General features: G+C 40.9%; 2 long non-coding RNA genes across 3 annotated transcripts in view; one reads left to right on the top strand and one right to left on the bottom strand.

The window, feature by feature from the left end:
• Positions 1-12,157: 12,157 nt before the first annotated feature.
• LOC126989748 (uncharacterized) lies at positions 12,158-21,232 on the top strand. The gene is made up of 3 exons (XR_007743667.1): positions 12,158-12,203; positions 17,829-18,032; positions 21,094-21,232. It is a non-coding gene; the product is annotated as an uncharacterized LOC126989748 (long non-coding RNA).
• Positions 20,371-25,156, bottom strand: part of LOC126989747 (uncharacterized) — a 43,251-nt gene continuing 38,465 nt past the window's right edge. Inside the window, exons 4-5 of one of the 2 annotated variants that reach the window (XR_007743665.1) lie at positions 21,329-21,415; positions 20,371-20,744 (exon numbers count right to left, since the gene is read on the bottom strand). This is a non-coding gene — a long non-coding RNA (uncharacterized LOC126989747). Of the gene's footprint in view, positions 20,745-21,286; positions 21,416-25,156 lie in introns of those variants that run through there. The other variant, XR_007743666.1, reaches the window with a different exon arrangement.

Here is a 25,156-nt window from a genome sequence, read left to right as displayed (position 1 = left end):
GCTGAGGATGTCGATGGTTGATTAAAAGCGAAGGACCTTCGACCTGCCTTTCGAGCTCTGAAGAAGCCCCGCTCCATATCTCGTCTCAGATTAATACTATCCGAACGGCTGATGGGCAGATAGTATAGATGCGGATGGGTGCCTGGCTCGTTGGGCCGAGTACTTTGTGCAGCTGTAAACGGCAATTAAAGCCCCCAAGCGGACAGCTCCCTCTGGTTGGGTTGCAGATGGCGGCTGCTGAAACTTCACCCTCTCTTGCGGAAGTGAGGGAGGCTGTGAAGTTGAAGGGTGGAAAGGCAGCTGGGATCTATAATTTTAGCGCAGAGTGTTGAAAGCTGGAGGTGAACTTATGATTCGGGGGTTGCATGCGGTGCTGAATGCCATATGGCAGTCCTGTGCCATTTCTCTTGACTGGAAAAGGGTACTGGTTGCCCCTATAGTTAGCCATTAGCCCACGCAGGTGAGACCAGGTCCACCACGCGTGGTTATTATTATTTTTTTTAGAACACACACCTTTACCAAATACTATACCCGGCCCAAACCTTCACAAAAGCCTTTGGGTAAAGGTTCTTGTTCTAAAAAAAAAAAAATAACCACGCGTGGTGGACCTGGTCTCACATGCGTGGGCTAATGGCTAACTAAGCATACCATCGCTAACCTAGCGTACCACCACTAACCGGATCGTTGGTAACGCTGCTCACATCGCAATGGCGTCGCCATGTAAACACAGCGCGCATATGTATAATATGCCTTTTCACTACCTTTACCACTTTTTCATTACTTTTAAGTTTTTCCGCCTTCATATTATGGTTAAGGGACATGTATTTCGTCCCTTAAGTACAATATGGAGGCGTAAGATCGTATTTTGGAGGCGCGGAGTGATTTTCAATAATTACCAAAACACCAACTTTTCAAAAATCGCTAGCAGCGATTCTATCAATTTGCGGGGTTCAAAATGCATAGAATTATGAAATCTAACCCATGTTTAGGGTGAGAAGTATCGCAGTGAGATGGGCAACTCTCTGGACATTTACCGACTGTTGTAGCTAAAGAACCTTTTTATTCACCTTCATCTCACTTATCAAAAATACAGTGTAACCTCGATTGTCGAACGACTCGCATCTCGAACAAATTGCTTCACGAATATATTTGCCGAACAGACAAAGCACCGGCTTCCGAACAAAATTCGCGGTTCCCGAACAGGCAAGCCGGCAACCAAGTGGTCCACGGGCTGAGGTCGGTAAGATGTAAAGCGGGAGACAGTTAGTAACTGAACTAGTGTTTTTCAGGAATGGGGAGGAATGGTATCGGGTGTCATCACTGCTACGGCCCAAGGTTTTGCGGATGGACAATTTGCACCCTTACTTGCCTCAGATGGATCAGGTGACTCTTGACTTCTTGAACAGGTAAGAAGTTATTACTTTTTTATTGTCACCATGGTTGTTGAATGATCTAATCAGATGAGTGATGAAATGCAAGTTAGTGGTTTGGACTATAGAGAGGCAGTGGAGTCACTGTAATAAGACTAGAAGTACCCAGGTCCGCATGAATAGCAGAGATTAGAGAAATACTTTAAAAGTCATAAAATTTGAAAAGTATAAAAACAAAGTTTGAAGTGAATACAAATAGAGTAAATCACTGTATTGTGGTAGTTCCAGTGTTTAAAAAAATAGGCTACATGTTTTTTTAAGTACATTTAACCTTTTGTAGTGGCGCTATCATAACTAATGGGGTCGTCCTAGTGACATGGCTGCTGCTGACACACACACCAAAAAAAAAAAAAAAAACTGTCTAAAACGGAGGAAACACCTTCCACACCAAACTCAAGCCCATTGTCTGCAATTTCATATTACACCTTGGAAAGTTTGGATTTCCCTTTCCAAGAGTACATAGTAGGTAATCAAGTCATGCCCCAATTGCTTGTGGTGACTTCACAAGTTCACAGACACCTCTAGACAAATTCTTTTGCTCTTTTAAAAAACATGGTTTTGGATATATTTTCAGACCCCAGGGGTGAGCTGAACTTCTTGATTTTCACCTACCTATAACACTGATACCTTGTTCCTCCTGGGAATGATAGCTAACACCTGCCCTCACACTTCTCCTATGTCTCCTTCAACCATATTTCCATATTGTTAAGTCGGACGTGTACTTGGGTTCCGTGTCGCCGTCAGGAGACTCCGTGGGAGGGAAATATGTAAACACCTTGCACAGCTTCTGTAGTTTAATATTCTTCCTTAGTAGTACAATTCACTCTGACTCGATCTTCACTGACCACTAGCTTACTATGACTGGGACTGGCTCCCTCGCCCTCTTCTCCTATATACAGTATATTTTAGATCATACAAGAACATGTAGCAAAAATATATGCGAGTTGGCAACACTTCCCGCCTGGCGTCTGGCCGCGCCCTCAGGGGCGGACAGGCCTTGCTCCCCGTCCCCCTGCTCGCTCCTCCCGGAGCCTTCTAGAGGCACATGGACGCCGGGGGAAGCTTCCAGCACAATAATATGACCATCAATCTCCCAACCTCTCCACACTCTTCTACTTGACTTTCATACATCTTTGCACACTTTTTAGTTAATATTTTTGTTTCATGCTCAAGTGTCTCACTGTGTTTCACCTCCACATTTGACACCATGCTCTCTCATCCACACCACATCTATATGCCTCCTTATTGTTCACTCTGCCTCAGTTATTCTGAAACTTTACACTACCATGTCCCCCCTAGGAATGGGTGCTTCCCTCCATGCCCACCCTGCATATATAGATTAAATTCCCAGTCAGATTTAGTAAATAATGGCAAGCCAAAGTAGACTATAAAAAAAAGCTAAGCTAATAAAAGCAATAATTTTGCCTTTTTTCATAAACTTCTCAATGTTAGTGGTGGCTGAGTGATTGGTGTGCCGGCACTGCATCCAGGAGGACGCAGGTTCCCATCTCACCCGCCCCCACAGACTGGGATTTTTAAATCACTGCCGAGTGGCCTAAGACTACCCACATGCTGTCGTGAAGACCACCTATCACCCCTGACTCTAGATTCTCTCTCTAAAGAGGGGATCAAAGACGTGCTCTGGGGGGCAGCATGAACCAAGCAAGATAATGTCACTATAAAGACTTTCCTGTGCCACAACAGGCTGGGGCTGACCATCAGGCTTCACCAAGAAAGCCTACCAGTGCCATTGGCCAAAATGTAAAAAAATAAACAAATAATAAATTAATAAAAAATAAAAAAAGATAAATATTCCAACAATAGAAATTTTAACTTTTCCTCCAGGGCTTGCACCCCCCTTGGAAATTACTAACGTCCCCCTAGATATACAAGTGTATGACTATTCCTGAGTGCTGTGCATTCACTTCTTTTTCTCTTGATTCTTTCAACAAACCCAATGACCTGCCTTCCCTTCCTTTCTCTCTCCCTAGCTTTCCTCTCCATGCCCCGATGGTTAGATTAAACTATTCCTCAATAGTTAAGCTTCTCTATCTCCCCTCCTACCTACTTCCCATTCACTTTATTCCCTCTGTAAATTCTGTGACATACATTGCTTTTTTCGAGTCCACTTGTATTTAACATGTACATATATCCATAGTGATACTTTTAAGTTTTTGTATTCTACCTCAGAGATAAATAATATAATGAATAGTTTTGCAAACAAAATCACAAGTTTTTTTTTCTTCCAGAATCTCCTCACTTCGAGACACCCGTGGAGAAATTACTGTTGACTTTAAAGATGAACTGGAACGGTGGGCCTTAGAATGTATGTAGTAAAGAGTTACATTTTCCTTATGATCTTGAACATTTTTCAATAAAGTATCATTAACATCTTTTTTTATTAATTTTGACCACTAGTTTTGTTCCAAATATCAAGTTCATAGCTAATCCATTTCCACATCTCTTGCATACACCTGGATGGTATATATACCCACGAGGCTGTGTATGCACTGCCTTTGGTAATCAAGGAATCAATGTTTCACTGAGCCTATATCTCAACAGGAAAACTAAGACTCACGTCAGATACACTAAAAACATTGTTCTCGGTATTCAAAATAAGCATTTTGAGACATATGCCTTAAATGTTATACTGTATACTGATTTACACCTCACTCTTACTTTCATTTATGGTTTCCAATCAGGATATAAGTTTTTTTTTATTTAATCACAATAACTGAACTTTTGAAAATTCATTGATGCCTTTTGCTTATTAGGCTTATATTTCCTCTATGGTTGTGTTGATAAAAAGAGCCTTCATATGTTACTTGATCAATAGGGACATATCATTTGGGAGGATGTTCTTGTAGGTCTTTTAAATTTTCTACTCCATTTAGGGATTTTTTATGGGTAAGGTTTTCATGTGATTGTCTTAGTTAAGAGATGGTGGCAAAAGAGGTTTATGATGAGGGTTTATACATTCCTGGTTTGCCCCATGTAAAACAAGTTTTCCCATTATTCTTTTTTCCTTATTTACATTTTCTACATCCATATCCCCTTGATGCAAAAGTAGAATTGCCATTGGGAACAGTACTTGCAACAGTAGTCAGTAGTAGTAGTGAATTAAGTAAGGTTGAATGCAATGAAGGTAAGGAAGGTACTGACTAATTATATCAACTTACATACAGGATATGGGCTATGCATGTAATGTCTTACTTCAATATCTGTTTCATAATAGAGTATTGTCTGTTCTGGTTTCACGCCTGATAAGTCAGTAGTCAACCATATCCTAGTGCTCCATGTACTGGTGGAGCGCTGACAGTAATTTTAACTGAGGATACTTCCCTGAGATGTAAATAAAGATTCCAAAGCCAAAGACTCAAAAGGCCTTAAGCCACAGGGCACACTTAGGCTCATCACTAGTGTCCACCTTATGTCTCAGGGGCCCATGTTTCAAACTCTGGGTGAAATGTTGGGAGAAAAATTTATGTTCCTGAATAGATAAATGTCTCATGTGCTTTGAAAAGTTTCTCCCCACAATGTTGGTGGCTATAGTCGGTGTCACTAGAGCCGGCAGGGATAATCCTTCAGGGATGGACTCGCAGGGATGGACTCGCATCATTGCTTGGGTGATGGCCTCTGTGCTGCTCGCTGGCCTGTTGTTTACAAGATCTAACCTGCTGGTAAATTCAGTTTGCGATGACATAGTCAACTATCTCTAGCTCTCTGCTACCTCTTTAAATCAGCACTGTTGGTATCTAAGTATAATTACTCTTAAGTATAATTGCTCTTCCTTGTGGCAATTTATTACCCAAAAATAATGGAAATACATTTCAGTATTAATGATAGCATGATGAAAGAAAAAGCTATTGCGTTAGGTCATTGTTTACATTATGGCAACGTAGCATCACTACACATTATGACAGAGTCAGGATTACAAATATACCAAGAAATTTTACAATTAATGAGTTTATTCTGTAGATTGTAGCCAACCACTTCGTAGCAGCAGTAGGAAAAGTAGAGGAAAAAGTCTAGCCTTTATAGTCGCTTCCGTTGCTGGAGCCATATTACAAGTTGAATCCGAGAAGTTTCAGGTCCCTACAAAGTTCGGGATGAATAACTCTGTAGGGACCCGAAACTTCTTGGATCCGACTTGTAATACGCCCAATCGTCTGTTTATGTGTGGTTTCAACTTAGTTTTGTTATGAATGTTGTTTCAGATTTATACAGAATAGTTCAAAAGGCACATATTTATCAAAAAGGATATTACGTATTGCATTAGTTTCTATCAATGTAATCTGTTACCTTACAACTCAAAATGGGTTTTGGTAGGAATGAAAAGTCAATTTTATGCATGTTAGAACAAGTTAAGAATTAGGCAATGAGTGGGCAGTTCCATCACCCAAGCAATGATAACAAGTCCAGGAGTTCATCCTTGAAGGATTAGCCCTGCCAGCTCTTGTGACACCAACTATAGTGGTGGATCCAGTCTTCCAGTCTTGTGCTGTATAATTCCCCATGCAGGAGTAGGATATTGGATAGCCTTTGTCTCTTGAAGGGGTTCTGGTCTCGCTACCTGAGAAATGGTGATTTACTCATTTTAAAAATTAAAGCACAAAAAAAATTGATCCATATGGGAGAAGCGAAACCATGTATTGGCCAAAGGCGTGGATGAAGATTTCAAAAGACCTGAAATCACGAGGTTCCTATTGGCTCATCAATAGAGTGCTGCCTCTCATCTCAGGCCCTAAATTCAAATCCAAGGTGGAATTTTGGGAAAAGATTTACTCTCCTGAACAAACCAATTTCTCACATGCTTCGATAAGTGGAAATATCCCCATGGCCAATGCAGTGCATCATGAGGTACTCTGGAAGTCCCTGCAACTCCATGGGATTTAGCAAGGATTATTAGTGTAATGACTGGCCTGTACTGTGAGACTGAGAGTGTTATGAAGTGTGAGGGAGGCATATCCAGCTTCTTTCCTATGAACATGGAAGTGAGGAAAGGCTGCATCCTTGCCCCATCACTTTTCATCACATGCATAGATTGGGTATTGGGCAAAGTTGGGAACAAAGTCACATTTTAGAGCAACTATTAGCAATACCAGGGTCACTGAAATTTTTTCAGCCAATGATACAGTAATCCATGCCAAGTTTTACTGAAGGTTTTGGTGATGGCTCTGAAGGCACTGCATCAAGAGGCCAGGACCAAGGCATAACCACATAAGTGTTTGTATGCTTGCTAAATGAAATGGTACAGTCTGTTCATATGTGCGGCAAGGATAATGAGATCTTGAAAATTTCACTTGCACATTTGGTAGCATAATGCAGAACAATGACAGGCCATACCAAGAAGTCTTCCAGCAGGTTGGCTTGCCCTAAAGTGTGATGGACTTGCTCAGCACAAGTACAGCGCCTCCATGTCGTTAGGTTTCTGTCTGTTGGTGATCAGGGTATGCAGGAGTCTTTCTGACTTCTGTCTCAAGGGTGGCATATCTGAAAGGGGTCTAGTGTGCCTCCATGTCGTCAGGTTTGTCTATTGGTGATCAGGTACATATATGGCATAGTCAATACCTATCCAGAAGGACAAACACTCAGACCTTAAAAAAACATAACTAAAAACATTGTTCGATTCTGATAAGAAGTGGTGTTTCTAGCACTTACTAAGTTACTATTGCCTTAAGCTAGCCCTGATAATAGCCAAAGAAATGGTGAAATATTATTATTAACAATGGTTCACTTGTTGATTACCCTCCCTATCATCAATGCAGGTGTGTGCTTGATCTCCATGAACCAACGACTTGGCTGCTTGGAGCCTTCCCTCAAGAGTGGCTCTGAACAAGAGCTCATTTGGCATGCAGCTAAAAATTTATTTCCTTATGTGGAAGAGTGTGAGACAGGTTCAAAGCTGTGGAAGTTTTACCCAAACAAACCATATAAGCAAGTCCAGCATTGCATGGAAAAGCTTAAAGAGTAAGAGTTGCTAAACATCTGTTTATATTTACACCAAATAGAGTTGTCAGTCTTTTACATATAATACTGAAAAAATAATAAATATCAAGAAAATGAGTTAACTGCCCAGACATTCTTTATCTAATATTGCTTTGGCTTTGGTTCTCACTCAAACTGAGTGTGGCATTATTGAATCTCTGATTCTTGTATGCATGCTAGCTGTTGGTGTTTTGACTGGCCTGTATGTACTCTGAGACCAAGAGTGATGTGAAATGTGGATGTATCCAACTCCTTTCCGGTGAACATTTTCTCTAAACCTGACTGCCTTATTCTTGCCCTAAACTTGTGTAACAAAAATGATAGTAACCTTTCTCCACTAAAATGATAATCCATCATAAACATGTGGAAGTGTCAAACAGGGCTTCCTTTCATCACTAAGTCTGACAAACAGCTTGTATACTATAGCTCCTTTCCAACACTGTAAGCCACAGTACATAGTACAGCTTGGCCCTTCATTACTATGTCACGCTGATACAGCAAGCTACCCTTTGCACCACTATAAAAAAATAAATACCTGGCACCATAATAACTTACATGTCTATGAAATATGGTGTGTTCACCAGATTGTTTTGTTATCCTCCTCACTACACTCAAAGACAGAATGGCATTAAGGCACTGTGAGAAGGTTGTGTCATTCCTCCTTGCTACCCTTGCTTGTACTAACCCGCCTGTAAAGTGGATATCATGTAAATGAAACTGTCCAATACCTCAGCACAGGTATCCTTGGTGTGAGATCAGTACTTCCCAGGTCAGGTCACTTCACACCTCTATGGTGGGACCATTAAAGCTTCACAGACCAACATACTAACAATCTTACAAAGCAAATCCCCTACCAATGTGGCGACCACTCACTGGCATGGCCTCACTCGGCATGGTTCATTGACACTACTTTTATTAAACCCAATGATTCTTGATTAAGCCTCCTTGACTTTTTTTTGTCACGGAGGTGACCTCCAGCCTGCCCTCTTATTGTCAGCCCAGGCAGAAAGAGGTGATCTGACCTACCCACATTGCCTGATACCTGTGTTTCAAGTTTAACAAATTCAAACATTCTGTTTGGAGTAACTCGCCAGTTTCACAATGCGAATCTGGTGATGTTACCAAGAATGTTTGATAAATAAGCTAACACTGAAGGAGATGGGAGGTCCCAAAGCACCCAGGTCCCACAGCCACCCTGACCCCACAGGCACCCAGGTCCCACAGGGGTCCAGCATCATGTGGTGGGGTGGCCAGTCATCAGTAAATTAAAGTGCTGTGACCAAGATTTCCATGGCAAGGGGTACCATAATGGTGGTAGTAAAAACTGCATTGGTGGAGAGTTAACTGTATATGGAAAATAGGTAGTAACATTGCATGATTTTGAATGCCATGATTCCAGTAGAGTATTTTTAAAAAGGCATCAATAAAAAAATTAAAAAATTGTCAATAGTATGCAACAGTGAATCTTATGATACCACACTAAATAATTCTTACTCCTGAAATTTCATCTCTAAGCAACATACATTTTACAGAACAAGTGAAGCTGTTTTGAAGGAAGCAGAATTGGAAATGAAGTTGAAACTAGAGAAGGACCCAAATGCAAGACTGTCCATGTTAGAGCAGTGCCTAGTTCAGCCAGGCCTCACACGTAAAGATATCGTCATGTTTATGATAGACCTTATCGCAGGAGGCACAGATACGGTAAGAAACTAAGGACATTAGTAACCAGGGGTTCCATTATATGCATGTTTGGCATATGCTGATTTGAGTATATGTATCCAACTTATTTCTACCAAATTTCCATATATGTAGAAAAATATGCATTTGTGTGAATGGTGTGACTAGTGCTATTTTGCTATAGCTTCCACTTACTCACCCCATGTGTAGTGCGGCGACTAAGCCTGATGGGCGAGCCTCCCATAACTCACTCTGCCGACTGGTTAAGGAGTGGCTCTCCCGTCTCGCTGGTCGCGGGTTCGATCCCCGGCACCGGCAAAACCTTTCCTTGTCTGGATTAATTTCTTGTGTGTTTCGATACATGCAGAGGACGTGTGGGGCCGGGAGTAGTAGATGAGAGAGAAAAATCTCGGCATTAAACTGGTGGCAAGGTGGTGGGCATCCTCTCCTGTGATTCTGTTGTGTTTCCCCGAGTGGGTAACAGGTAGAGTAATGGCCCATGCTCTCCGAAGTTCATAGAAAATGGTAAATCTCAACACACAGAAATTAATCTACATAGGAATGGGGAGCCGTGTAGTGCGGCGACTAAGTCTGATGGGCGAGCCTCCCATAACTCACTCTGCCAGGGGGGTACCTCTTTGGCCGACTGATTAAGGAGTGGCTCTCCCGTCTCGCTGGTCGTGGGTTCAATCCCTGGCGCCGGCAAAACCTTTCCTTGTTTGAATTAATTTCTCGTGCGTTTCGTTACATGCTGTGGTCGTGTTGGAGTATAGTAAAGAGAAAATTACGGCATTAAACTGGTGGCATAGCGGTGGGCATCCTCTCCTGTGATTCTGTTGAGTCTCCCCGAGTGGGTAATAGGTAGAGTGATGGCCCATGCTCTCCGAGGTTCATAGAAAATGGGAATATTGGAGGTATGTCTCAAAGGGACATTGTGGAGTAGTGCACCGATAGAGGTCACTGTCACAGAAATTAATCTACATCGGGGGGAAAGCTGTGTAGTGAGCCAACTAGGCCTGATGGGCGAGCCTCCCATAACCCACTCAGCGAGTGGGGTACCTCGTGGCGAATGGTAAAGTAGTGGTTCTCCCGTCACACTGGTCGCGGGTTCAATCCTGGGCAGCCGCAAAACCCTCCTTGTCTTGATGAATTTCTCATGTGTTTTGATACACGAGAGGACGTGGAACTGGGAGTAGCAGAAAAGAGAAAATCTCGGCATTAAACATGTGCCCAGACTGTTCCCAATCAGATCGGTGATTGTGCTCTTCATTAAACTGTGCAATTATTCCTTCTTTAAAATGCTTTAGACAAATTTAAAAAAAAATATTCAAACACTTTACAAGTTTATCATATGTTTTTACTAAAAAAACAATAAACAGTTTCAAAATTCATCTTGCAAAAGGAAAATATATACTTATTCACAGAATAGGAGCTACAGTAGGTTGAGTTAGTGGGAGTACGAATTGCTGGAGCTGCTCATTGCCTAGATTTATATAAATCCTTTTCCCTAACACAGGTGGCAAATATGGCTGGTGTTATCTTGTACCTGCTGGCTAAGAACCCGGAAGTCCAGGCAAAGCTTCAGGAAGAAGTGGACAAGGTGTTGGGGGATGATACTGGACCTCTTACCCAAAGACACCTGGATCAGCTCTCTTATTTGAAAGCAGTAGTCAAGGAAGCCAATCGGTATGTCAGATAGGGATATAGAAGGGACAATTCACACCAAGTTAAGACATCTTCTAATGACCCAAGATGCGAATAAAGACTTCAAAAGGTTTTAACCCACGGGGTACCCTTTGACTTTACACAGGAGTACCTGCCTCCCATCTCTGGGGCCCAGGTTCAAATTCTGGGCAGATAGTTGGGAAAAAGATTTATTCTTCAGAACAGATCAATTTTGCATGTGCTTCAAGAAGAAGAAATAATGACATGACACTATTAAGGCCTATATGTGCTGTTATTCTTTTATCTGAATGTATACATTTGCTTGCTTAAGTTTCAGAGACCTCAGTAGTCTGGCACATAAAAGCCAGTGTAACTTAGTACTTTACACCCCTTAAAAAAGTTGCTACATCAGTGGAAAAGGTATACTGTAACTTATTGTAATGGCTGAGATGCAGATAAGAACTATGAAGGCTTGATGTGGGGTGCCCTTCAGCTCAATGCTGGAGTGTCTGCCTCATGTCTCAGGTGCTCGTGTTCAACTCCAGGGTGGAATATTTATTCTCCAGTATGGATCAATTTTTCAAGTGCTTCAAGAAGCAATACCCCCCCCCCCAGCACTATGTCATCCTTAACAGAGTGATTGATGATATAGTCCATTTGGAGGCAGCTAATTCTGGAATATGGTTATTTAGGATAATTTTCTTTCAGCCCATATATTCATAAAGTAATCACCATTCCCATTCATTCCATTCACACCCCATTTTCCAGCCACACATTAAATTTGTGCACATACCCTTGAATTCATATGTTCCATCATAATCATTTTCCTCTTTTCAAAATGTATCTGAAAGTCATATAATTCTTCCCAGAATATTTTATAATATGCATTTCCTTTCCTACTGTTTTAATTTACTGGAGCATTTTCTACTAAACCCAGGCATACAAACCTAGCTCAACCTTACTCATTATCCATACTAGTCATAATGTGATATTTTGTTTTGAACATCTTTAGGCTGTCAGTGATCTTTGCATGTTATACAAAATTAAGTCTAATACATCTGCAGAGCAGCTTTCCAAATGTTTTGTTTCATCTAGGTCAGTATTCTTCAACCTCTGCCTCTGATTCTCTTTATAGCATTGATTGCAGTAGATAAATATAACTATCAATTTCCTCTAGGGAAGGTAAAATGGAACAGGATGTAGTATTACTTGATCCACTTCAATGACACAGGGCATATTAGTAAAAAGGGTCAGGTTCAAAAGATTCCTCAGCACCCTCAATCTACATGTGTTGCAGTCTATGCACTCTAAATAATGTAGATGCTGAGTGATGGTAGCTCAGTCTAGTTCATAATTTTTTTGCAGTGTTCTGCCCATTTTGCTTGGCCCAGTGCATTTCTCCAAGAAGATGTAAGGCTGGGGAACTTTCTCCTCCACAAAGGGGTGAGTCTTTAACCAATGGCACACAAAAACATTATTCATTCACACTCGGTCTTTATGTGTAAAGATTCAATTGAATACCTTGGAGCACACCTAAATATAGTTAATTTATGTTTGCCTAACCCTAAATTTATCTACCTTTGTGTAATTCACCACGGCCTGATCACGAGTTGGACTCGCTGTCGCCAGCATGTACCCTCACGACCTGAGCAAGTGCTCATTATTGTCGATCTCTGGGTATTGCCAGGACCCCATCCCCTTGCTCCAGGGGGACCAGTAACCACTCCTAGTCAACGGAAAGAATCTGGCCTGAGCGGGCTCGAACCGCTTGTTTGGCCGTGAAGCCTTGCAGCGTGGGCGCTCTAACTGATTGAGCTACTGAGTGTGTGTGTGTGTGTGTGTGTGTGTGTGTGTGTGTGTGCTCATGCTGTGTACACACACACACACACACACACATACACACACCACTGCTGTAGTGCAGTGGATGTTTCTGCCCTGTCAGACTCTGGTCTAGTAGGCTGAGGTTAAAGCCCTGCTCAGATCAAAAGATCTTTCCACTGACAGGAAGCATTTACTGTGCCTTGTTAACCAAGGGGGATGGGGTGGTGGTGGTGTATAAAGGTCCTGGGAGTGCCCATAGATTGGCTAATGAGCTCCAAAGCTCTTCTCAGGAGAGCTCTGGTAGGCAGATCAGGCAGTGGTGAATTACACATACACACATGTACATGTGTGTGAGTGTGTGTGTATTCACCTATTTGTATTTACCTATTTGTAGTCTACCGGGCCCAAGCTAAGCTCTATTAGTCCCATCTCCATATCTACATTCATCCAGCCTTTCCTTCATTTGTTGGACACTGCTCACCTCCACCACCTCTTCCCGCAAGAAGTTCCATGTGTTAACACTTCTATGTGGAAAACTATACTTTTTCAAGTCACTCAAGCAGGTTCCTTTATTCAGTTCTTTCCCGCTCTTAACATGTTCTCTCTTGAGAAACATCGCCTCCGAGGAAAACTGATCGAATGTTATAAAATACTTAATGGATTCTGAATGTGGACAAATAAAAAATTGTCTATGATCAATGACTTTGTTTCAAACAAGAAATAATGGCACAAAACTTAAGAGTAAACACAAATTCAGATTGCACCACATTTTTCTTCACCAAGATTGCAGCATGGGAATGGAATAAGCTCCCACCTTCAGTGGTCCAGTGCAACATGATTGACTCGTTTAAAAACAAGCTCAACCAACACTTCCTTCAACTTAATATTTACTAAAGTAGAAATGCAGTTTTGGAGCTATCTGATTAATGTACAATCACTTAGGTTTAAGGACAGATCACCTAGTCTGGACCATGGGGTCTGTGTAGTCTGCACTTCTATGTAAATCTATGTAAATCCCCGCATCATATCCTTCATGTCCTTATCATCCTTTTCCTGTTACAACACCATGGCAACGTGCACCATGAGGGTTTTCCAGAGCCCTCCCCCGCGGCAGATCAATTATTGTTGCATGTGTCAAAGTGCGAGTGTGTTTGGACTGGAAGAAGAACAATTGTAATATCTGGAGTATCAGATGCCTCTGCAACTAATTTCATCTCATTTTTTTCTTTTGTCATCTTCGTAGAAGGAACACTCTTGGGGGATGACTTTTTGTTCATTTCTTGGTAATATTTTTGTTGTTGTTGTTTGGTCATTGATATTATTTTTCCAGTTGACATTGTTTTATTCCATTCTTGTTAGTAATTTAACAGACAAAAAATACAAATAGGCTACGACTTTCTGTATGTTAATATGTTTGATGGTATGAATGTCAGGCTTCTTAATTAGTCTTACCTTTATAGTTCATGCGACAGAATAATAGTATGTTTAACAATGATACGTACCACAAGCTCATTGTTAGTGACCATTAGCACAGAGCACGAGTGGGAAATCAGGAGTGCCACGTGGCCCTTCTGATGATTGTCTGTCTAAATGTTAATTAAACGGAGACTGTTTCACAACCTCAACTTCCTGTGTGATAGGAGTCATCGCCCCATTATATCATACACGCGGGATATCCAAGTGTTTCAACAGTGTGTTGATAATTTTAATGATGAGGAGGAGTTAGTTATAATAATAAGAGGAAGAAGTAGAAGAATAGTAATAAAAATAATATGGTGACAACGATATAATTGTGTTCATGATTATTTTAATAATAATAATAATAATAATAATAATAATAATAATAATAATAATAAAATAATAAAACACACAAACACACACACACACACACACACATAGAGAAACAATTGATAAACTGGAAATGGATGGAACTACATATGAGGACCCTCCAGAGATGGCAGAAGTGATGAAAAACAGTTTCCATAGAGTTTTCACAAAAGAAGATGAATTTGTACAATCACCAGGCCAGGAAAGAGAAAGGGTTATGCAGGAGATACAGTTAACGGTGCAGGAGGTCAAGAAAAGCTTGAACAAGCTGGATGTAAGAAAGGCAACAGGGCCAGATGGAGTATCAGGGTGGATTTTGAAAGAATGTAGTGAGCAACTTGCAGAGAAACTGCACTCCATAATGAGCGCCTCCCTGAATGAAGGAAAGGTACCACAAAATTGGAAGAGAGCAAACATAGTACCAATTTTTAAGGGAGGAAAGAAAGAGGACCCATTGAATTACAGACCGGTATCACTCACTAGTGTGGTTGCAAAGATATGCGAGAGGCTGGTTAAAAACAGGTGGTCAGATTTCTTAGAAAGTGAGGAAATTATCTCGGATTGCCAGTTTGGATTCAGTAGAGGGAGATCTTGTGTCACCAACTTGTTGTGTTATTACTCAAGGGTGACAGATTTAATACAAGAGAGAGAAGGCTGGGGGGATGGAGTGTACCTGGATTTGAAAAAGGCATTCGACAAAGTACCACACAGAAGACTAATTTGGAAAAAAAAAAATAGGGGTGGAGTGGGTGATGGTCTAGTTAAATGGCTGGAGGACTTCCTAACTAACAGGGAAATGAGGACGATAATCAGGGACAAGGTTTCCAACTGGTGCCCTGTGATGAGTGGGGTCCCACAAGGTTTGGTGTTGGTGCCAATAATGTTTGCTGTTTATATAAATGATATGGTGGACAGAGTGACCAGCTATGTGAGTTTGTTTGCAGATGATGCAAAGCTATTGAGACGAGTGAATGATGTGAAGGACTGTGAGGCATTGCAGAGGACCTGGGTAAAATATGGGAGTGGAGTGGTACATGGCAGATGGAGTTCAACCTTGGGAAATGTAAAAAAATAGAGTTTGGTAGGAGTGGAAGAAGATGTGAATATGATTATAAAATGGGAAGTGAGATAATATGCAGAGGAGTGGAAGAAAAAGATTTGAGTGACTGTCTCAGAGAACATGTCACCGGACAAACACATCAACAGGATAACGGGACAAACTATGAATTTGCTGAGGAACATAAGGACGGCATTTGTGTATTTGGACAAGAAGATGATGAAGAAAATAATAGTTACAATGATAAGGCCAAGGTTGGAGTATGCAGCAGTGGTCTGGTCTCCTCACGAAAAGAAGAACATAAGAAAGCTGGAAAGGGTGCAGAGAGTGGCAACTAAGATGGGACCAGAACTTAGAGATCGGACTTATGAGGAGAGACTCAATAGCATGGGGCTCACAACTCTGGAGAGAAGAGAAAGAGGAGACCTGATAGCGGTGTACAGGGTGGCGAGCGGAGTGGAGCGTTTGGACAGAGAGGATCTGTGTGTGTGGAACGAGAGAGAAACGAGAGGACATGGAAAGAAGTTGAGGGCGACCACGTGCAGGCGAGATGTGAAAAAGTTTAGCTTCCCAAACAGAAGCACTGAGTTATGAAATAGGCTGGAGGAGGAGGTGGTTTGTGCAAGAAACATTCATGATTTTAAGGAAAAGTTGGACAAAAGCGGATAAGGAGACGGGACAGCGTGAGCGTAGCTCTTTTCCCGTATGTCACAACTCGGTAAATACATACACACACACACACACACACACACACACACACTTTCACTATCAATTTATCATAATCCATCACTTTTCTCTCACTCCCCAGCTAACCTTCACAAATCCCTCATTCTCACACACTCCTGGAGATCTTCAGGGCAAAGAGGGCTTGGCAGTTTGCCACTTGTCAAATGCAGTGGTCAATTTCCATCAGTGAGGTGATTCAATAGATGCCCGGAGCTGCAGGGTGAAGTGTGGACTGTGGGGCTGCTGCCTGGCAGGTCATGGCTTCATCCGTGTTTGGAAACACTTCATCCATATTTCATCATGATTTTATTTGAGTTTAGTTATCCATATTGCATCCCTCCCGATTTTACTTTGGAGTATATCACTACAATAAAGCATACATTTTTTTTTACATCAAAGGACACTGCTCTTATACTTGGATTCGTGATATCGCAACGCAATCGTACTTGGACTCCAGTACAAAAAATGTACTTGAACCCAAGCTCGATACGTGTGTGTGTGTGTGTGTGTGTGTGTGCACTTACCTAGTTGAATTTGCCAAGTTGTGATATACAGGACATGAGCTACGCTCACAGACTTCCTACTCTGTCTCCATCAGTCAAACTTAGCTTTAGTTTAATTTAAAGCTTTTGAATAGAAGATCAACCTTTCTTGGCCATTCCACAATTAAGTGCATTTATACAAAAAACATAATTATTGGTACTTCAACTACCTTGTCTTTGGTTTCTTTAATTATCTTGTTGCTTCTCATCCATTACAGTAATAACAGATCTTCTCTATCAATTCTATCTACTCCCATCATTGTTCTAAACACTGCAATCATGTCACCTCTCCTTTTCCAAAGATGGCAGCCCCAACATTGTACAACTTTGTACTTTTGCCTTTCTTTGTACAGTTGATCTGTCAGACAGGTAACCATCTTGGTCACTCACTGCTCTTTGTATACTCTTGATCTTATTTATACCTTTCTTTTTATGTGGGGACCACACTACTGCTGCATATCCCAACCTGAGGCAAACCAGAGTGGTTGATTGGGTGGGGTGTGGTACTCTGAGATAGTTTGGACGTGTAACACAAATGAATGAGAATGAATTATGTAAAGAGTGTATGAGAGCAGAATTGAAGGAAATGGTATGAGGGGGAGACTACCAGTAAAATGGATCAGTGGAGTAGATAACTGCTATAGAGAAAAAATTGGCAGGTGAAAGTACCAGAAAAAGGAAAATTGTAGACTTCTACCATGGTCACCTCCTTCGGGAAAGTCCTTGTGAGGTGACAGAGCATCAGAGATATAGGTAGATACACAAGGATATAAGTAGACTACAAAGGGCCAGATGGCCTACACATGGAAGCTCTAGAGTGAGTTATTCACTTCCCTCCCCATCTATAAATATATAGCTAATCTCCATTTAAAATTTTCAAACGTGTTTGCCACAACTACATATCTGGTCTATTTATCTCACTCATCCACCACCCTGTTAGCCAATCATTTCTTGCCTATTTCCTTCCTGAACCTGAATATATCACATTTATACCTGTTGTCATGTGCCATCAGGAAAACTGTAAGGATTGTAATCAACCATGCACTGTCCAAATTTGGATGATGGTTTAATCCAGTATCTTGTGTGTTCTTGCAGTGGATGCTGTTGCTTATGAGTGCCTTCTCTGGCTGGGATGCTAAAGAGATTCAGCATCCCCAGGACTTCCTCCCTGAGCGATGGCTACGTCATCGACCCTATGGAAGCATTCACCCTTGTGCCTCCATACCTTTGTACTTTGGCTCCCGGAGTTGTATTGGTCGACGGATCGCAGAGCAAGAGATCTATATCTTTCTGGCCAGGGTGAGGATCTTTTTTTTTTTTTTATAAGCAACTTCCTACTTATGAAAATGCAATCAATAAAATTTTTCAGATAAATAAAAACAGCAAGGAACAAAAACATAATTGTATTGACTGATTTCAAATCTTGCATCATTAACAGTTCTGTATTCAGGCAGCAGATGATGACATGTATATACAGTGTAATGATGAGTGGACACAAATTTAAGTAAGATTATTTATTTAGAATTTGGGACACACTTATCTCTACTCAATTTGTCTTTTAAATTAATCAAATTTGCCACATAATAACGAGTTACTCTCAGAGGCAGTGAGACTAGTCAGTCAAACTAAAAACAAGAAACCAGCATTAAAAAGTCAAACTAACATATGATGGTCCTAACCAGACAAAATAATATACAAAGTAAGATTGGAAAGAGAAAATCGGTTTGTTTGGGAAGGGGACATGAGTAGTTCAAAATACAAGATGCTTGAAAGATGTAAAAATACACAGCTTTCCTAATACATAGATGCTTTGAATAGAGGAACAACCTGTACATCCGGAGCTATGGGGACATGTTTCAACCCAAGGACAGCATGAGACCATTCAAGACTATGATTGATGCCGTTCTCGAAATTTTCTAGGCCAAGACTGAATGGGACACAAGTTGGCAATGTGTGAACTCAGCTTAAAGCTCTGCGCTACCAGGGTTCACAGCCTAGAAGACAGAGATTCGAGCCCTACCCAGGCCAGATTTTTTCCACAGACAAGGAGCAGTTACTGTCCCCCTTGGGCAAGGGGATGGGATGTGTGGTGTGAAGATCCCAGCAATACCCAGTATTAACTAATCAACTAAAGAGCCTTGCTCTAATTAGGAGGGTACTTGTTGGTGATGATGAGTCCAGCTCGTGATCAGGCTGTGGGTGAATTACACACACACACACACACACACACACACACACACACACACACACACGTACATGGCCCGGTAGCTCAGGGTAGAGCGTCTGGCTCACAACCAGAAGGACCGGCCGGGTGAAGATAAGTTGGGTTTGTCTTCTTTCATGTGTTGCCCCTGTTCACCTAGCAGTGAGTAGGTACGCGACGTCAGGCAAGGAGTTGTGACCTCATTGTCACGGTGTGTTGTGTGTGAGTGGTCTCAGTCCTACCCAAAGATCGGCATTACAAGCTGTGCTCTTCTGTAGAGGTCTCGAGAGAGACCTGCAGCAAACCAAGAGGTGAATTACACACACAGTACAGTAAAAAGTTGAGGAAAGGAAGATGCTTGAGAGACATAAAGAAATATAGCTTCCCGCAAAGAAGCATAGAGGTTTGGAACAGACTAAGTGAGGATGTAGTATCGGCAAAGAGTGTGCACAACTTAAGGAAAAGCTGGGCAACCTCAGCCCCGTTGTTGGGTCTCCTCCTTGAAAGAATTGGGCATCTCTCTACCAGTCGTCTGGGGGGTTGTGCGGCATGCTCCGCCTTCCTCCATTGGGGTATATCCCCAACGAAATAATAAAATAAAAATAAAAATAAAATAAAAAAAACTGGACAAATACAGATATGGAGGCGGGACAACATGAGTGTAAGCCCAGGCCCTGTAAAACTACAACTAGGTAAATACACACACACACACACACACACACACACACACACACACACACACACACACACACATACACACAAACAAACACACATACTAAACTTATTTTTTTCCACATTTAAAAGTTTTACCATGTGTCCTTATTTAATGATGGTTTCTGCTAAGCATAATACTTAAGGCTCCCTCACTTTAAGATAATCATATATTTCCTGTTTGGCTGATGGGACTCCATCCACATCTGCATATGCTATTATCAACTCATTCACTTCACTGGTAACCTGAATGTGAAAGGGCCAGGAAACTGTAAGCAACTATAGTGACCACCATTGACTTGTTATGTTCCCTCACATGACTGTCAATTGCAAGAATGGCATCAAACAAGGAACTTCTTTTCTATGATTTTCTGGCCAAGAAAATGAAGAGAAATCCAAAAAGGGAAACAATGCATGTCCATGATATTCTATTATCTAGGATGGACAGTGGTTTGCATCATACACTTTACAGTGATTTATGTGCCTATGAGAAAAAAAGTATTATTTATTATATGGGCATCATTTCTTTGCTGTTTGCATATATATATATATATATATATATATATATATATATATATATATATATATATATATATATATATATATATATATATATATATATATATATATATATATATATATATATATATATATATATATATATATATATATATATATATATATATATATATATATATATATATATATATATATATATATATATATATATATATATATATATATATACCCTTGCCACTCGTGCATTCTTCACTTGACCTGACTGACCTGCCCTCGGAACATTCCATAAGAATTAAAATACAGTACAGACCCCATTTATCAACACCATATTTCATCACACCTGGACTTCCATTTTACAAAAGTGGTGGCCACCAGTGGCTCCATATGGAATCTCCCATCCGAAACAATCCTTTACAGTGAGTGGTGACCACTGCAGGTGGTGGTCTCTAGCTGTGCAAGCAAGCCACCGTCAAACCCAGTAACACCACCGGGCAACCGCAGTGGTCTCGTATGAAAGTGACCATTGAAAAGTGTGTGAGGTTACAAGTGGCGATCACTGGACAGCCACCAATGGCCTCCTGTGAAAAAAAGCCTTAGAGTCCTGAAAACATGAGAATTTGACATACACAAGCTTTTGCTATTGAGTGCATGTAACCTATGAGGCTCTGCTTGTTTAGTTGTTCACATAACTCGGTTTCTCATCAAATATCATTCATTTTGTTTTCATATTGTGGGCTCTGAGAATTGCTCACCCTACTATACACCATTTTAGTTGAATAATTTAAAACTCATACTACTTGTGAACCATGTTTTTTGGTTTTATGTAATTCTGGACCCCACTACGAATATTTTATTGTTTTTCTAGCCTTCAGTTCTGCCTGATTACATTTTCATTGTTTGTTATACCAAGTACTATTTCTTTTTCAGATGTTTCAGCGTTACACTCTGGAGTGGAAATATGGGGAACTAGAGCGGACCCTCAAACAGCTGTTCTCACCAAAAGGTCCTCTAAAGTTTACCTTCATGGACAGGTGAAACATCAACATCAAATCTCCAACATCATTATGATGATGAAATGGATTTAATCATCTAAAGAAATATATTAGTAATATATGCATATATGATATACAAAATAATATACAATATTGTGAAATATACTCACTTGTTCCCACTGATGGGATCCTTTGGTACTTGCAGTGAGAGGAAAACAATGGTTCAACTATAATCCTGCTTTCTGCTACTGCAGCTCCTGAAATTATTTATCATAAATATTAGTTCACAAATTAGAGTGGTTATTGAAAAGCAATAATTGAACAGAACCGTTCAAATTTCACCAATAAAAAAAAATCAAGGATATCTGGATGAATCAGGGCATATTCCTCCTATTCATCCCCCATCTTACTTTACAATGCTTGTTAAGATTCTTAAGAATGATTGTTTCTGTGCCCTCTCTGGCTTGATTACAGATTTTAAAAAGTTTCTTCTTACATGAATGATGAAACCATTATTGTTTTCAGTATACAATGCATACTAAAATGTTGGACAATAGTGTGTGGAAATAGGATAGAAAAAACTTTTAAAAACACACCAAGAATGAGGGAAAGTTTCCCCTAGAAAATCTTCGTGGCCACTTAAATTGTGCATAAATTGAACCTAACGGTTTTGACAAGTAAATATGAGTGCAGTAGCCTACCTTGTAAGCCACTGTTTTCAGCTAACGTCCTCTTTGTCATTACTCTGTATTGGTTAGTGTCACTTTTTTTTTTTTTCTATAAGCGGATTTTTTTTTATGTGATGCACATGGCTTATCAAGATGAGCACAAACATTAAGTCCCTGAAATCTTATTTTCTTGATCATAAAAAATACAAAAAAATGTAAATATTTTTGTTTTGATCGTTGTTACCCCTCGTGTTGGGGGGCTCCCGTGGTCCCGTGGTAGAGTTTCCGCCTCGCGCTTCGGCGGGATGCTAGAGCCTGAGTTCGAGACCTATCCGGTGCCCTGGAGGTGGTAAGGTGGGCGCTTTCCGACACCCACAGCCCCCTGGTTGAGCCTCCTTGAAATGAATTGGGTATCTCACAACCGGCCGTCTGGGGGGTTGCGCAGCATGCACCGCCTTCATCAATTGTGGAGTTGGGGTATATCCCCCCCCCCAAAAAAAAAAAGGGGTATATCCCCCCCCCCCCAAGAAAAAAAAAGTGTTACTGCTTATTAAGTAGCAGGTAAAATTCGAAATCTGGGTGACATTCATCATCCTGTCCCAGCACTGTTTTGAGGCAAAACTTGCCACAACTGCAGGCTGCAGCTATGCCCAAGGATTCCAGCGTATAAGGATCGATGGGCGACCTGCTAATGTTAAGTTTTAAGCTTGAATGACACTAGTGGCGCCATCTATGGGTCATGAGAGAAACCAAGCGGCGAAGACGTAATTTTGTAGGTGTAACTAAATATTATTATTTGACATTATTTCTGCATATTTCATTTCCGTTAATTAAATATGAGGGATACGTTTGTGACATATTATTTTTATTAATTATTTATAGGAAATTTTTGATGTGCTTGTGGCAAGAAAACTCCAGCCTTGGACTATATGCCATCATTTTGATAAAATCCACTATTCATTTTTTTTTATTTTGTAGGCAGGTGGTCGAATAGACAAGAGATGTACTATATGAAAAGCAGCTGGTGCATGTTGTTACGGACTATATTTTTTTAAAGTTAGTTTTGAATATTGACACTGGGGGGCTCCCGTGGTCTCGTGGTAGTCTCTCGATCCACCTTGCGCTCCGGCGGGGTGCTGGAAGCGTGTGGGTTCGAGACCTGCCCAGTGCCATGAGAGTGGAAAGGTGGGCCTCCTTGAAAGAATTGGGCATCTCTCTACCCGCCTGGGCGCTGGGCACCTGTACAGGCAGTGGCGTAACAGACTGACTGGAGGCCCATGGACAAACTTTTGTTCGTGAAATTTTGCCGGAGGCGGCCGGTAAGCGAAGCAGCGCCGTGGCCCGCGGGCTGGTAGTTGGCAGTAAAAAAAAAAAAAAAAAGAATCACAGCTCACAATCTTCAATAGCAAAGCAGTCTCATGGAAAACTGATGAAACCTGTAGTATATCCATAGTTCTTTGGTAGTTAGTTTATTATTATCATTAGGTATTATTACTATTATTATTATCGTTATAGCAAATTATATTAATATTATGTCAGCCTATTACATTAAAATTAACATAGGTAACCTATTATATTATTATAATTACTATCTCCTATTATATCATTAATATATCCTAATGTTATATTTTATATAGGTAGCCTATTATATTAATATTATTATTAACATTATTAACATATTAACATTATTATTATAGCCTATTATAATATTATTACTGTGTTGAGTTAGCTGGGAGCTATACCTATTCGGGATGAAGTAATGAAGGAAACCGGCAATAGTAACTAATAATTATGTTATTTTTAGTTGTCAACAATGTAATGTTCATGCAATAAATGATCAAAATCGACTACGCCTGTCAGTCTTGACGCAGTCGGTGTTAACGGAGAAACATATACTTACAGGCACAGCACCTTGTAGGTGGTACCTGGTGGTGTAACTTTTGGCGTCGTGCATCACAACGCCAGCTGATCAGTTTCCCACATGGACCACGGTCACATAATATATTTATCGTGCGTATTCAAGTTTTCAAGGTACGGATCCGCAGAGGGCCGCATTTGGGCGGTATAGTATGCGGGGATTGTGCGTGGGGCTCAGGAGGTTGGGAAGGGATTAGGATTTGTGATAGGACTTAGGATTAGAGTGAGGATTGAGTACAATCTCCATATCTTTTAAACATGCAGCCCTTGCATTATACGGTTTATACCACAACACAAATCCAACAAGTCCATTATAATCACTATTCAGCACAAAGTTTGTTAAAATAGCAGGATCCTGCCACGCATCATACCACTCAATACAGAAACACCACTGCAAAACTCATCGCACTTTGTATGTGGCAATGACTGGGGTTTTGTCACTTTCTGACCGACAATGATCACTCGTCATTATACAGCATGCTGAATGCTGATAAACACAACACAATGTTGTTGCTCGTATTCACTATAATATCAGTCAGTCGGATTCTTACCCATCAGCACATAAGTTATTAAAATACAGAACCCACCATGAACCATGCCATGCACCGAGCGGCCATCAGCCAGCCATGTTTCTCATTTCAAAGATCAAGTCAACACTGCAAAACTCATCACAAATCACTGTCTGACAATGATCAGTGGTTATTACAGGACATGCTGATATACACAACACAACTTTGTCACTGATATTTCACTCTGAAAACCGCGAAAAATACAGATCCCACACAGTGACAGTACCATTCAAACACGCGGGAGAGGGGAACTGGTAATGAGTTTTGATTCCTGTGTTGTTTATTGCAGTGTTGACACATTACTTATTATTGTATTTTAGCTAAAATGAAAATATTACGAAGGGAAAAGCAGTAAATTTAGGGAAAGTAAAAAGATATTTTCACATTATTTTTGTTTGTTTTATTTCTTTTACTAATTTATTTGTTTTTTAATCATTATCTCATCGGGGGCCCCCTGAATACCCAGGGCCTGAGGCTGCAGTCTCCATGTAAATCCGCCACCCTCTCTCTCTCTCTCTCTCTCTCTCTCTCTCTCTCTCTCTCTCTCTCTCTCTAGACCCAGAATCTCCGAGGCCCTGCATAGACCTCCGAGGCCTTGGACTGTCCACCCCTGTACTATGGGTGTTGCGCCACTGTGTACAGGTGCCCAGCGCATTTTTTTTATCTAGATCTTTCTGCTCTTCCTTACCGTCTGCCATCTCTAGGAGAAAAAAAATACTATTGGAGAACGCCGGGCAATAGCTTCCTTTCTTGCGGCCACAAAACTTGCAAGAATCACGTCGAGCAGGAAAAGATGGTGTCGAGGCCGAGACAACTGGCGGCGGTGGCGCTCGAGTCAAGCGGA

The sequence above is a fragment of the Eriocheir sinensis genome, unplaced genomic scaffold (genome assembly GCF_024679095.1).
Source record: "Eriocheir sinensis breed Jianghai 21 unplaced genomic scaffold, ASM2467909v1 Scaffold1286, whole genome shotgun sequence".
Classification (NCBI taxonomy): Eukaryota; Metazoa; Arthropoda; class Malacostraca; order Decapoda; family Varunidae; genus Eriocheir; species Eriocheir sinensis.
This window is presented reverse-complemented; position numbering and strand designations above follow the sequence as displayed.